Here is a 14,994-nt window from a genome sequence, read left to right as displayed (position 1 = left end):
GTAACACTCCAAGAGGGAGAGAAACATGTATTTAATGAAACTAAAAATAGCACCAAATAAAATCCGCATCCCATATACATAAACTTGTGTACGTGAGTGAGATCGTTGACGATAAAATATATTTGAGGACTGCACCTTGAGCAAAACGCCAATGTTTTCCTTGCTCACTTTTCCTCACAAGGTTTGGTGCTGTTTCACCATCGTTTTATTTTACTTTGTAGCACATTTGGTTGCTTGTGTTGCTGCCTGCCGTCTTTATTAGTGGGAACATTTTTATGTGGTTCGCTATCTGTAGCTTTGTTGCTCTTTGTGGTGGTTTTTACTTTATAACAATTCTGGTAATGCAAAGAGAAGGTGATAAGCTAAAGTATTCAGCTTTTACATACGGTGATATACTTACTATGGCAAACAGCAACAAAATTGCAGACGGGAAGAGGTACAAAAAATCACCTGTAATAAAGAAGCCAACACGAGCAAGCAAATGTACCGTCATGTAAGCCAAAAATATACCCACTGACCCTGATATAACGACACCGAAGCAGCTATGGGTAATAATGAAGAAGGAGATATTGTTTTGTCGAAGGGGCTATCCTCAAGTACGAGGCGTGTTTTTTTCTTTTTAAGACAGTTCCTTTTCTAAACAAAACAGGTAGACTTTTCCCGGCAATTTTGTTTTTACATGAAAGCCTCTATTTTAATCTACATTTCTACATAACTCCCAACAATATGAAGGTACTTATCGTATCGTGCAACCAGCTTGGAATACCATCCTCGCAGAAATCTGCCGAATAAGCTTTTACAGATGTCCGTAAGAAAGTGCATAATGAGGGACGGCATGGACGACCTACAGTCATTACTGGCGACATTTTTGTATAGTGAGAGAGAACAGACGCTTTACGATTTCGACGTTATGTGATGACTTTCCTCAAGTGTCAAGAAGTGTGCTTTATTCAATTGTTACAAAACGTTTAAATTTTCGAACTTTATGATCAGGCAGCAGATTTCTACGAACATGGTATACGATGGTGGTAGTACGATACAGTAAGAACCTTAATGATAGCGGGAATTATGTAGAAAAGTAGATTAAAGAACGGGCTTTCGTGTAAATATGAAATTTCTAGGAAAAGTTTCCTTATTTTATTTTTATTCCAAAACGGTACTTACTAAAAAACAAGGCTCGTATATACACATTTTTTAAACAAACATGAACGACAATAGTGAGCTTTTGAAAAGAAGAAGCCCGAAATGAGTTTCCTTGACAATGTTTAAATTACTAATTGGGGGCTGTTTTCGTACTTCTGTATTGCTATCCATGTTCTCAGTATCAGACTGCCGTATGACTGAAAAAGCCTGAAAAACGTCTCGCTGTACAATCCATAAATTGCAGCCGTGACAATATACAACTCATCTTTCCAAAAACAATATATCTGTTTTTGAATAGCTCAAATTTTAGATTGCGTGTCGCTTTTTGCCTCCAGCAAGCAATTAACTGTGCCTGAAGAGCTATATGGAGATTATGAAGGACAAGCTTCGGGTTAATACAGATCTTTCTGTCTCTCTATAATTTGGATTCTATCATTTTATTACCGCCTTTATTTATCTGCTGATAGTAAAAACTTTATTGAGGTGTCTTACAACTAAAATGCTTTTCAGAAAATTAATGAATTTTATGTATTGCTATGTTATACTATAATACAGTAAGTAACGGTATGTTTTATTTGTATAACATAGTTTTATTTTTATTTGTGTGATTTCCCCTATTTTATGAGGGGAAAATTGATTCAGCTCAACATAATTACTGACTACCTTTCAGTTAAGAAAAACTACCGATTTCAAATATTAGCATTAGCGTAATTTGGATCTGGACACAAATTTTTCTTAATTTATTTTTAGCTCGGTAAATTTAATACCAAATGTTGGCAATGAATTGCAGGTCTGTAAGTTACTTGAGTAGTGATAATTATGTACATAGCTTATGTTGTTACTTTTATGCTAAGAACGTTTCTACAGGCAAAGGTCATCATAAGCTGAGTAAGTTAATTATTTGTTTATGCCATTTCTGCAGATACACAGGTGTTACATCTGCAGTGCAGATAAAAAAGGTCAGAACAACAATAATATCAGAATTTTGAGGCAATATTCTACTTATCATTACAGATAACTCTCAAATCTGTAAATGTTAATATAGAATCACTTTCAATATAATGAGAATGTCAGTTACTCCACAACCATACAATAATAAGCATTTTGTGTGTAAAAATGTAGCATTCAGTTTTTAAAATAGCCATGTACGCGTATTTACTGTTCTACTTTACTATCATCCATCATCGTGGTTCGATGTCACATAATTTTTTCGCACGTCTTTCTACATTACTTGCCACACAATTTTCAAGTGAGCCATGCACACTGTTTCCTGTCCCGCAATTTTAGTTTCGCCAGTAGAAAGTAATTGTCTACACTTATTCCAGTCCTTCAGAACCAATCAATCTTTCATTAAGGAACACGATGATGATGGAAGAGTACTATTTACTGCCCCATCGAATAAGAGGAGGTGAGGAAGGAAATTCGCCGTGTCCTTTTCAAAGGAACCATCCTGGCTTTTGCTTTAAGCTACTTATAGAAACCATAGAAGACTTACATCTGGATGGCCAGACGGGGAAGTCAACCACCATTCTCCCCAGTGCGAGGCCAGTGTCTTATCACTGCACTGCCTTGCTCGATAACAAGTTAATGAATTCACGGATACACATTTTTTTTTCCTTTATTGGATTTCGATTCCCTCCTCCAAAGGAGATAACATGAAATACAGGCGATAAAAGGGGTACTGTTAAAAACTGAAATATGGCGAAAAAGTTGCAAAGAAAATGTAAAAATAAAGGTCAGTGGTGCTGATTAAAACAAATAATAATTAGACAGGTACAGTTAAAAAGCACGGAGACAGTCTGGTTTCTCTTCACAACAGTTAAAAACACACATAGCGACAGCATTGTGGCTATTCGCAACACATAAAATGGGGGATGCACGACACTGAACACTCACAGAAACACTGCACTATAGAGTACTATGGCATATTGGAGGGGGGGGGGGGGGGAAGACCCAGACAGATGCGGGGGAAGTGAGGGGGGAGAAGAAGAAAAGCAAAAAAAGGGGGTTCCGATTGAGGGAGAGGACACAGAAAAGGGGGGAGGCAGGGCGGATGTGAGTAGGAGTGGGGAAGGCAGTGGAGGGGAAACCAAAAGGACTCGAGGGAGAGAAAGGAGTCAAAGAGAAGGTAGGTGGAGGAAAAGGAAACAGGATGGAAGGGGGCGAGAGGAAGCCCAGGAAAGGACAGAGGGAGGGAGGGAGAGGTGAGAATCAGAGTTGATAGGAGGGATAAATGGAGAGAGAGAGTGGGAGAGCAGATGAAGGGTGTAGAGGTGTTGGGTAGGGGGGACACAACGATGAAGGCACAGCAGTGGATGGGGGTTGGAGAGGAGAGGAGAGGAGCAACTAGGGGATGGGGAGGACTAAGTCGGTGGGAGGTGTAGAGGGCTCAGATATGTTCGAGGAAAAGGAGCAAAGAGGGGAAAGGAATCAGATCATAGAGGATCTGCATGGGGGCTGAGAGTATATAGGGAAGATGAAGTGGAGTGCATGGCGCTCGAGGATCTGGAGAGTCTTGTAGAATTTGGGGGGGGGGGAGGGGGAGATACAGGTGGGACTGGCATAACAGAGGATGGGACGAATTAAGGATTTGTAGGTGTGGATGATGATAGAAGGGCTCAACCCCCATGTCTGGCCAGATAGAAGTTTAAAGAGATGAAGGCAGTTGTGGGCTTTGGATTGGATAGAGCGGAGATGAGGGATCCAGGTGAGGTGACGGTCAATGGTGAGTCCAAGGTAGGTGAGGGTGGGGGAGAGGTGGAAATGATGGGCGCAGATGGTAAGGGAAAAATCAAGGAGCCGGAAGGAGTGAGTGGTATGACCAACGATGATTGCCTGGGTCTTGGGAGGATTGATTTTGAGGAGCCACTGGTTATTACATGTGGCAAAAAGGTCAAGGTGATTCTGGAGAAGGCATTGGGACCGTTGAAGGCTAGGAGCGATGGCAAGGAGGGTGGTGTCATCGGCATACTGCAGCAGGTGGACTGGAGGGGGAGTTGGGTCATATCAGCTGTGTACAGGAGGTAGAGGAGAGGGGAGAGGACAGAGCCCTGGGGTACACCCATGGAGGGGTAGAAGATACGGGAATCAGCATTATGGATGGTTGGGAATCAGCATTATGGATGGTTATGTAGGAGGGGCAGTGGGAGAGGAAGGAGGCAATCAGACCAATCAGAGGGACATAGTTGATAGGAAGGGCATAAGGCTGGAGTTTAAACAGGAGACTGGGATGACATACACCATTGTAGGCCGTTTAGAGGTCTAGGGGGACAAAAATGGCGTAGCGACGGGAGTTAAGCTGGAGGGAGGGGAGATGAGTGAGGCATAGGAGTTTGTCATGGGCAGAGAAAGTAAGTCGAAAGCCACAGTGGGTGTTAGCGAGGAGGTGGGGTTGGTGGAGGTGGTGATGGGTGCGATGGGTAAGGATGGATTCCAAGAGCTTGCTGAGGCGAGGCGAGGCGAGGCACTGAGGCGAGACATATAGGGCGAGATACACATTTAACTTCCATTGTTTTATGTAACTTCGTAGGCACAGTAATCATGCGACCACAAATTCACAATATTAAGTAATTTGTGACCCACCCTGCTTTGCATGGGTAGCACAAAATACTTATTTCCCATAACATATCATAAACATTAACTCTGCACAAAAAATCTGTTGTTATCAGCTTAATATCTGCTATGCTCTGCATCAAAGGTCGTTTAGGGTGTTGGCGGTAGTTTCTGATGGCCTCCTGCTGTCTGGCACTGCAGTCCATTGGGTGGCCTATGCACAAAAGATTACAAGGATTTCTGCCATTCACTGCTAGATGGCAATGGCGTTGTTTAATAGTGGCAGTACACATAAATTCATCACAATTCAGCCAATTTGAGTGAAATGCTCATAAATTAAGAATACATACCTTCCTTGTGAATCAGTTTATCTATTATTGACCACCACATCAAACTCCCTACATTAGTTCTTGAGATTTGCCCCAATATACAGACAGAAACTGCAGCAGGGGAGTAACTTATGAATGTCTAGAAGAAGATAGATAGATAAATGATTAACTCCTATGTCACTATCCGCAATTCCAGCTCCCGTACCTTCTATCCCTCTGCTGGCACGCCCCAAGGCACCGCCCTTTCCCCTCTCCTCTATCACGCCACAAGGCACCGTCCTTTCCCCTCTCCTCTATCTCCTGTACACTGCTGATGTGCCCAAACTTCTTCGCCTGTTCATCTCCTCCAATTTGCTGATGACACCGCCTTCCTAGCCATTTATGCTACCCTTCAACGGTCCCAACGTGCCCTCCAAACCCACCTTGACCAGTTCACCACTTGGTGCAACCAGTGTCCTTCGTATCAATCCCTCCACGGCACAGGTTATCATCATAAGCCACACCACCCACTCCTTCCATCTCCCTGATTTCTACCTAACCATTTATGGCTGTCCTATGCACCTCACTCCTACCCTCAAATACCTTGGCCTCCACCTCGACCCTCACCTCATCTGGACTCCCCATCTCCTTACAATCCAATACAAAGCCCACAACAGACTCCACCTCCTGAAACTCCTGTCTGGCCAGACAAGTGGCTGCATCCTTCCACCATCCTTCACACATACAAATCCTTGATCCGACCCATCTTTTGTTATGCCATCTTCACTTGGATTTCTGCTCCTCCCAGGTTCTATAAATCCCTCCAAATGCTAGAACGCCATGCACTCCACCTCGCCTTCCATATCCACCTTCCATCTCCCACGTGCATCCTCTGCGACCTCATCCCCTTCCCCCACCTTCTCCTTTTCCTTGAACACATCCACACCCTGTATATTGTCCACAGACTTGAACCCCCTCGTCTCCTGGTGTCCCCCTTCCCTTACACCCCCAGCCCATTACCTCGCCTTTACCGTTGTGTCCCACCCTCTCTCCATCTCCACACCCTCCACCTCCTTCTTCAACGCAACTTCCAGCACCTACCCCTCCCGGGTGATGAGCTTTGCCCTGACATCTACCCGTCCTACCAACTCTAACCCCACCTTCCTCCTGTCTCCTCCTCAGGGCTCCCTCGCCCCTCCCTTCCTTCTCCCGAGTGGCTTTCTCCCTCCTACACCCCCTCTCTCACCCATGCTCCCCTTCAGTGTCTCTGCACTCCCTCCTTCCTTGTCTTCCCTCTTCATCTCCCGCCCTGCACGTCTCCTGCCTCTTGGTGCACCTCCTGCCTAATGTTTTTCCTCTTCCTCCCAACCCCCTAGCCATCCCTCCCCCCCCCCCACCAACCAAACCTTCGTCCCCTCTTTTTTCCTCCTCTCCAGCCTCTAGTCCCTCGGCAGGGCCCTACCAGTGGTTTTTTATGTCGTTTCCAGTGTTTTTTTTTTTTAAGTGTCTTGCTCTGCGTGATTTTTATCCTGTGGCTGACTTTTAACTTGGGTTTGCATTCAGTAGTTTTTAAGTGCACTTTGAGTTGCCAGCTGTGTTCTTTTAACTTTATGTCGACTTTTTAACTGGCCTCCAGTGCGTGTCCCTATCTTAGTGTATATTTTAACTCCACTCATCTCCATTTACTGTTTTTTATGTCCCACTTTTTATCCCCTCTTTTTATGTACTCACTCTTCTGAATTTTTGTAGAGCCAATTGGCTGAAGAGCGGTGGACAGTGCCACTGCCAAACACTGAGATACGTGAAAAACTGCAGCACCATGCGTGACGTTTTAATTTATTGCTTCTTCACTAGTCATTCTATTCGCAACACATTTCATATACAGTATCGCATATACCACTAAATGCGCCTACATAATTTTATCATCGTATGACACATAGTTCAGGAGATATAACATCACAAACATTGAGCTACGTGAAAACGAAACTGCAGGGAGAAATTTGCTTGAGATACAGGTAAAATATTTGTACAAATGCAGGGTATCCAAAAAAGTGTCAAACACTTTGAGCGGTGGAAGTACTCATAGAAACAAGAAAAATAGGTCCAATAAAAAGCTGCGCGGGGTAGCTGTGCGGTCTAGGCGCCTCGTCACAGTTCGCGCGGCTCTCCCCGTCGGAGGTTCGAGTACTCCCTGGAGCATGGGTGTGTGTGTTGTCCCTAGTGTAGATTAGTTTAAGTTAGATTAAGTAGTGTGTAAGCCTAGGGACCGATGACCTTAGCAGTTTGGTGCCATAGGAACTTACCACAAATTTCCAATAAAATTGGGTCTGGAAGATCATACTTCCTAAGATAAGTCCAATAAACATGGATCCGAAAATGCATACTTTCTGCGACAAACACAAGTTTATAGGAGGTGTTCAACGTGGTGTCCATTCATGACAGCGCACCCCTCCGCCCTCCGGCGTAAGGAATGACGCACCCTTTGACGTTCAGAAAATGGTTCAAACGGCTCTGAGCACTATGGGACTGTCTGTGGTCATCAGTCCCCTAGAACTTAGAACTACTTAAACCTAACTAACCTAAGAACATCACACACATCCACGCCCGAGGCAGGTTTCGAACTTGCGACCGTAGCGGTCACGCGGTTCCAGACTGAAGCGCCTAGAACCGCACGGCCACCCGGCCGGCCCCTTTGATGTGTACCCAGTCGTTGTTGACGCGATGCTGTAGTGTCCTCACATCGTTGATTGGCTTGACGCAGACGCAAGTGTCCCCATAACCAACAGTCTAAGGGATTGGAATAAGCAGCCAAGGTGTGCCCCCCTTCCTGGCCAGTCCGGTGGTCCTGAAATGTCTGCTTCAGGTGTTGGCGCACATTGTGACGAAAGGGCGCTGGTGTGCCATCATGCATGAAACAAATCTGTATTCGTTTCTGCAATGGCACAGCCTCCAGTAAAGTAGGCAATACGTTAATGAGGAAGTCCAAATAATGTGCCCCATTTAACCTTTGTGGTAGCACGTATGGCCCCATTAATCTCTCGCCAAGTAGGCCTGTGCCTGCCTGTACGTTGATTGAGAATCGATGTTGATGCCCTCTTTCCTGAATTGCTGGGGAATCTACACATGTCCATACTTGCTGGTTATGGACATTTGCAACACCATCTTTTGTTAACCTTGCCTCATCTGTAAATAAAGTCTTGGCTGTGGACAGTGGATCTGCGGCACGCTTCTGCAACTGCCATTGACAGAACCGCCGTCTCCCATGATGATAGTGTGGCCTCAGGGCCTGAACGCGCTGTATATGATATGGATATAGCTATTGTTCACAAAGTACCTCCCAGGTAAGAAAGTGAGACACGCCCCTTGCTGCTGCCGATCGTCGCACACTGGTCCCAGCGATTTCTTCCACCAAACGCAGCACATGCTCTTCCATGTCAACCGTGCGGACTGTGCCGGCCTTCCATTGTCAGTCTTCCGAGGTGCAGGCATACCAGGTCCCTCAGACGCTGGAAAAGTGTGCCGAACAGCTTATCAGAGGGCACTCTGCGCTGTGGATATTGTTCGTAGAGGGCACGGCTTCGCACGCTACGTCCATTTGCTAAAACGTGGCAAAATATCATATCCGCCATTCATCGAGTAGTAGACTTCCATTGCTAAAAAGTAATGGAAGAGAGAAAATGTAAATGCACTACACCATTTCTACTTACAAACAGCGCAATAACAGTACACACATAAGTGAATCCGCCTTTGGAAGAAGGTGAAACGCCATGATACGCACCCGGGATTGACAGTACTGTGCAAGAAAGCATAAAAACACGACGAAAACTAATGAGGCGTACAACACGACTCAAACCACGCAGCTGGTTGCAAACCACGTAATGGTAGGTAGAGTACTGTGAGTAAGATATCACAATACCTTGACGACACATTTGACGGAGCGCCAGTGCAACGATTGTGCTAATACCTGCTACCAAGCGTAGCACAGCCCTTTCTATAAACACGTGTTTATCTCGGAAATTATGCGTTTCCAAACCCATATGTACGGGACTTGTTTCGATTAGTACTCTCACCTCTCAAAGTATTCGACACTTTTCTTGAACATCTGTATAAGTAAAATAAGAGGGCGTGCAGAAAACGTGCCTCCGAATTTTTAATGTCAATCCTCTTTACAGTTTTTAAATAAAACAAACGTTATTAACATTCTACGCCTTTATTCTTCATGCGTACGTATTTGTTTCTCAACAGTCACCCGGGGGACGAACACATTTCTCGCAACCACAGACCGGTTTGTTGACAACGTCACTGTAGAACGTTTAATCCTGTATGAGCCATAACCTCACCTCTGCTTACACCGCTTCATTACTATCAAAGTGAGGCCCTCAGAGGTTTTCTTTAAGTTTCGGAAACACAAATGGTTCAAATGGCGTTAAGCACTATGGGACTTAACATCTGAGGTCATCAGTCCCCTACATTTAGAACTACTCAAGCCTAACTAACCTAAGGACATCACACACATCCATGCCCGAGGCAGAGTTCGAACCTGCGACCATAACAGCAGCGCGGCTCCGGACTGAAATGCCTAGAACCGCTCGGCCACATCGGCCGGCTCGGAAACACATGAAAATCGGATAGGGCCATGTCGGGACTATATGGAGGTAGATCGATTACAGTGAACCCAAGGCGTCGGATTGTAGATATTGCAGCGCTTGTGTGTGGTCTGGCATTGTCACGCTGAAGGGAGAGTCTCCATGTGTGGACGAATTCTTCGGATTCGAGACTATACTACAGCACGTTGTTTGTCATGCGGTATACACGCATTGGTTTTTAATGAATTAAAGTAATACTATTTTCAGTTACTATTTGTTATCCGTCTAGAACTGACTGCAATTTAATTAAAGATAATTACACCAGACGCGTTTCGCTTTTATTTATAAAGCATCTTTCGTGCTCCTTCTGCAAATTAGATACATACGTTTGTACATTTTTGTTTGTTTAACTTAAAAGAAACAGCGTTTTTGGTTTGCAAGTTACTTACGGTGTTTCTTTACATATTCTGCTTCTTCTCTCCTTGCTGGCAGCGGCAGACGTCGACAGACTTCGACTCACATACGCACTTGGCAGTTTTTGCCATTCTGCAGTATTTCTCGTGCTATGTTATTTACACTTCACTTTTGTAAACCTTTTCCCACTCTGCACAGTAACAGTGTTTATGTCTGTTGGTTTGTTTTTCGTTCACGCTGTGAGTTCAGCCAACCATTGAAACTATTTGTGTGAGTGTGTGTGAGTTAGTGAAAATTAGTGAAATTGCCTTGTATGTTAGATAGAGATGTGAGAGGAGATTTGGGGGGGGGGGGGCGGGGGGGGGAGGAGGAGGTGGTTGCAACTTTTATTTTTTTGAGTGGGTGGGGACGGGTGCGAATGTTGATTATAGGACCGATCTGGAAGGAGATTGTAGTGATAAATGGAGCATGTAGTTGTATGTGTATATTTAATGTTATATTAAGTGGTCAATAAATTTAAAGAGTGTGTGGTTTTCGAAGCTTCTCTGATCATTTATGAGTTGTTTAATTTCTGTTATGTTTTTTGAATGTGGTAGTTTTCTTGTAAGGTGAGGTGTTTTTGTTGTTGTTTGTCCCTATGATTTCCATGTCTGCGTTTCTGATGGTCATTTTATATTGGTTTCGGTGTAGGTGTTCTGCAAAAGTTGAAGGATTTGTCCTATACTTCCATGCTCTTAATGTTCTTTGTATCTGGTATCAAATGTCCTCCTGGTTTGGCCTATGTATCTGGCACCATGTGTATTGCATTTCAGTTGGTATATTCCTGATTCCTGATACAGATCAGTTTTTCCTATTGTTTTTGGGAAATATTTCTGAATTTAGTTGTTGGTTTGGTGGGCTATATTTATGTCTTGTCTTTTGAAAATATTGGGTATTTTGTGTGTCTATTTGTGGTAGTATCTCATGGTGTGTCACCTTTTATTTTCTGTTTCTTTCACGCTTTGTGTTGTTCCTGTTCTCGTATTGTTTGCGTGTGATTTTGTCCTTGAGTTGGTGTTTGTTCTTTTCTGTTTCTTGACTTTCATTTTCAGCTTTCTTACTTGTTGACTGCAAAAAATTGCAGTCAACACCCCCCCCCCTCCCCCATCTCTCCTCTTACACCTGTACCTAAAATACAAGACAATTTCACTAATTTCCACTAACTCATACACACACACACACACACACACACACACACAAATAGTATCACAGATTGGCAACACTCACAACATGAACGGAAACAAAGGAACAGACATAAACATTGTTACTGTGCAGAGTGAGACACAGTTTACAAAAGTGAAATGTAAACAATTCACCCAAAGAAATACTGCAGAATGGCAAAAACTGCTAAGTGCATATGTGAATCGAAGTCTTTCGACGTCAGCCCCCAGAAGCAAGGAGGGAAGAAGCAGATTATATAAAGAAACAACGTAAGTAATTTGCACACCAACGTTATGAACAAAAAGCTCTTTCCAACTTAAAAAAAATGTACAAACGTATGTATCCATTAAGTTTCGGGTGTGCAGCCGCAAGAAATTTCCTTCTTCTTCTAATATTTCGGCTGTATAACGTTCAGCCATCTTCAGAGTGAGCCGCAAGACTCTTGTCTTGTCTTGCGGCTCACTCTGAAGATGGCTGAACGTTATACAGCCGAAATATTAGAAGAAGAAGGAGATTTCTTGCGGCTGCACACCCGAAACTTAATGGAACAGTCTTCGCGCCGCCAAAACCTGAAGATGCACGTATGTATCCAATTTGCAAAATAACCACGGAAGATGCTTTATAAACAAAAGAGAAACAAGTCTAGAATAATTCTCGTTAATTAAACTGCTGTCAGCTAAAGACGGATAACCAATAGTAATCGAATTTAACAGCTGCTGCGGAAGATGGCCATGCAAACAGACGTATATTACTATTTTCGTTGGTTGGCAAGTTTTCATGCCCGTTGTAATTAAAAGTAAAATCCCTCAGTTCACGTTAAATTTCACGTGTGTTATGGTATGGATTTTTCTAGAAATCTCATTTTAACCTTCTTTTTCTGAGTTTCCTGTATACATTCGCCGGGTTTGATGTGTGGTGACTGAGGATCCGTATCTAACAGACGAGCTGCAATCTACGGGGATTCCTCAGTATTTCCGCCTATTACTTCGTTAGAATGAAGCGAACGCTGTTTTAAGCTACAAAACTTACTTTAAAAGACTTACTTTGCAAAATATTTAGTTCATGTTCTGTATTTAAGGTAGTAGGTAAATGAAGAAGAATGAACCAACCGAGTTCATGAAACTGTAATACAAACTCCCAATAAAGTTAGTCGCGTTCTACCGACACGTGTCACTTACCATCACTACAGGTTATTCCGCCTCATTCGCATCTGTCAGTTACTCAAAGAACTAATTTTGTTCCCATAGTACAGTACGATTTTTGAAGAAGACTTAACGACCTGTACATGTCTTTTCCCTAGAATGCTGAAAGGAGGTTGCGACAGTTACAACGTATTGGACATATTTATGAAGGAAGAAGTCCTCTGATCTCGCGAGTCTGAGAAAGACGTAAAGAGGCTTTCCAGCAGTGTTTACCTAAGTTCACATCCCTAGCCATGGCGAAATTTCAGTACTTACGTTCACTATCTGCCGGTTTTTGAGAAGTAATTTACACATTACACCACAGCTGTTTCAATAGCTTACCCAAAATTTCAAAGTGAAATGGATGTAATCCTTCGAGGCAACTCTACTGGCCATTAAAACTGCTACACAACGAAGATGACGTGCTACAGACGCGAAATTTAACCGACAGGAAGAAGATGCTGTGATACGCAAATGATTAGCTTTTCAGAGCATTCACATAAGGTTGGCGCCGGTGGCGACACCTAAAACGTGCTGACATGAGGAAAGTTTCCAACCGATTTCTCATACACAAACAGCAGTTGACCGGCGTTGCCTGGTGAAACGTTGTTGTGATGCCTCGTGTAAGGAGGAGAAATGCGTACCATCACGTTTCCGACTTTGATAAAGGTCGGATTGTAACCTATCGCGATTGCGGTTTATAGTATCGCGACACTGCTGCTCGCGTTGGTCGAGATCCAATGACTGTTAGCAGAATATGGAATCGGTGGGTTCGGGAGGGTAATACGGAACGCCGTGCTGGATCCCAACGGCCTCGTATCACTAGCAGTCGAGATGACAGGCATCTAATCCGCATGGCTGTAACGGATCGTGCAGCCACGTCTCGATCTCTGAGTCAACAGATGGGGACGTTTGCAAGACAACAACCATCTGCACGAACAGTTAGACGACGTTTGCAGCAGCATGGACTATCAGCTCGGAGACCAAGGCTGCGGTTACCCTTGACACTGCATCACAGACAGGAGCGCCTGCGATGGTGTACTCAACGGCGAACCTGGGTGCACGAATGGCAAAACGTCATTTTTTTAGGATGAATGTAGGTTCTGTTTACAGCCATCATGATGGTCGTATCCGTGTTTGGCGATATCACGGTGAACGTACATTGGAAGCGTGTATTCTTCATCGCCATACTGGCGTATCACACGGCGTGATGGTACGGGGTGCCATTGGTTACACGTCTCGGTCACCTCTTGTTCGCATTGTCGGCACTTTGAACAGAGGACGTTACATTTCGGATGTCTTACAACCCGTAGCTCTACCCTTCATTCGATCAAGCAGAATAATGTACGGCCTCATGTTGCAGGTCCTGTACTGACCTTTCTGGATACAGAAAATGTTCGACTGCTGCCGTGGCCAGCACATTCTCCAGATCTCTCACCAATTGAAAACGTCTGGTCAATGGTGGATGAGCAACTGGCTCGACACAATACGCCAGTCACTACTCTTGATGAAATGTGGTATCGTGTTGAAGCTGCATGGGCAGCTGTACCTGTACACGCCATCCAAGCTCTGTTTGGGTCAATGCCCAGGCGTATCAAGGCCGTTATACGGCCAGAGGTGGTTGTTCTGGGTACTGATTTCTCAGGATCTATGTACCCAAGTTGCGTGAAAATGTAATCACATGTCAGTTCTAGTATAATATATTTCTCCAATGAATACCCGTTTATCATCTGCATTTCTTCTTGGTGTAGCAATTAATGGCCAGTAGTGTAATAGAAGCAGGCTGAACCCTCCTCTCAGGTAAAATTTTCAGTTAGGACGTGGTTGTTCGGCCGAATGACCATGTCTATCGTCACAGCGCGCAGGTTTTGTGTTCAGCATGTCAACTGAAACAGCTAAACACTATAAAGATTCCCTTAAGGCAAATATCTTACGTTTTCTGGGTAACGATGGGCTTACAGAAGAAAAATCTATCTCGAAAAACTGAAAACCTTTTTCTCCGTTTACTGAGAGCATATACAGACAGTTTCGTATTCCATGGAGTCAGAACTCCGCCCAATTGGATCGGGGTGATTCGAACTGTTTCGAATGAAAATCGTTTTGATCGATGGGTTAGATGAAGGTGGACTTCCGGGCGTTGTTGACCAAAATCCACAGAATGCATTCCTAGCTATTTCTGCTTGTGGATATATGTGAAAGACATGGCTCTATTGTACAACTTCCTAGCAATATGGGTAACTTGAAACACTGAATAACATTAGCTATTAACTCTGCCGCGTGGGGTAGCCGCGCGGTCTAGGCGTCTTGCCACGGTTCGCGGGGCTTCCATCGTCAGAGCTTCGAGTCCTCCGTCAGGCATGGGTGTTTGTGTTGTCCTTACCATGAGGTAGTTTAGGTTAGATCAAATAGTGTGTAACCCTAGAGACCGATGACCTCAGCAGTTTGGTCCCATAGGAACTTACCACAAAAGTCAACCCTATGGGTCGCGATGTGCCCAACCATTCTTGGGAGAAATCCTTACAGCGCTTCAACGTGTACTATCTTTTAATAGTCACTGAGAAGAAAGAAAACCTGAGTGTCAGTATTATACGTGTCACCTGCCTGTAACTA

General features: G+C 44.1%; 1 protein-coding gene across 1 annotated transcript in view; it reads left to right on the top strand.

Annotated features, from left to right (window-relative positions):
* Window positions 1–14,994, top strand: part of LOC126184936 (hepatocyte nuclear factor 6) — a 613,909-nt gene that overhangs the window by 479,060 nt on the left and 119,855 nt on the right. The gene's annotated exons all lie outside the window — the stretch shown is intronic.

This window comes from Schistocerca cancellata, chromosome 4, assembly GCF_023864275.1.
Source record: "Schistocerca cancellata isolate TAMUIC-IGC-003103 chromosome 4, iqSchCanc2.1, whole genome shotgun sequence".
NCBI lineage: Eukaryota > Metazoa > Arthropoda > Insecta > Orthoptera > Acrididae > Schistocerca > Schistocerca cancellata.
The sequence above is the reverse complement of the archived record's forward strand: the minus strand, read 5'-3'. Positions and strand labels throughout refer to the sequence as shown.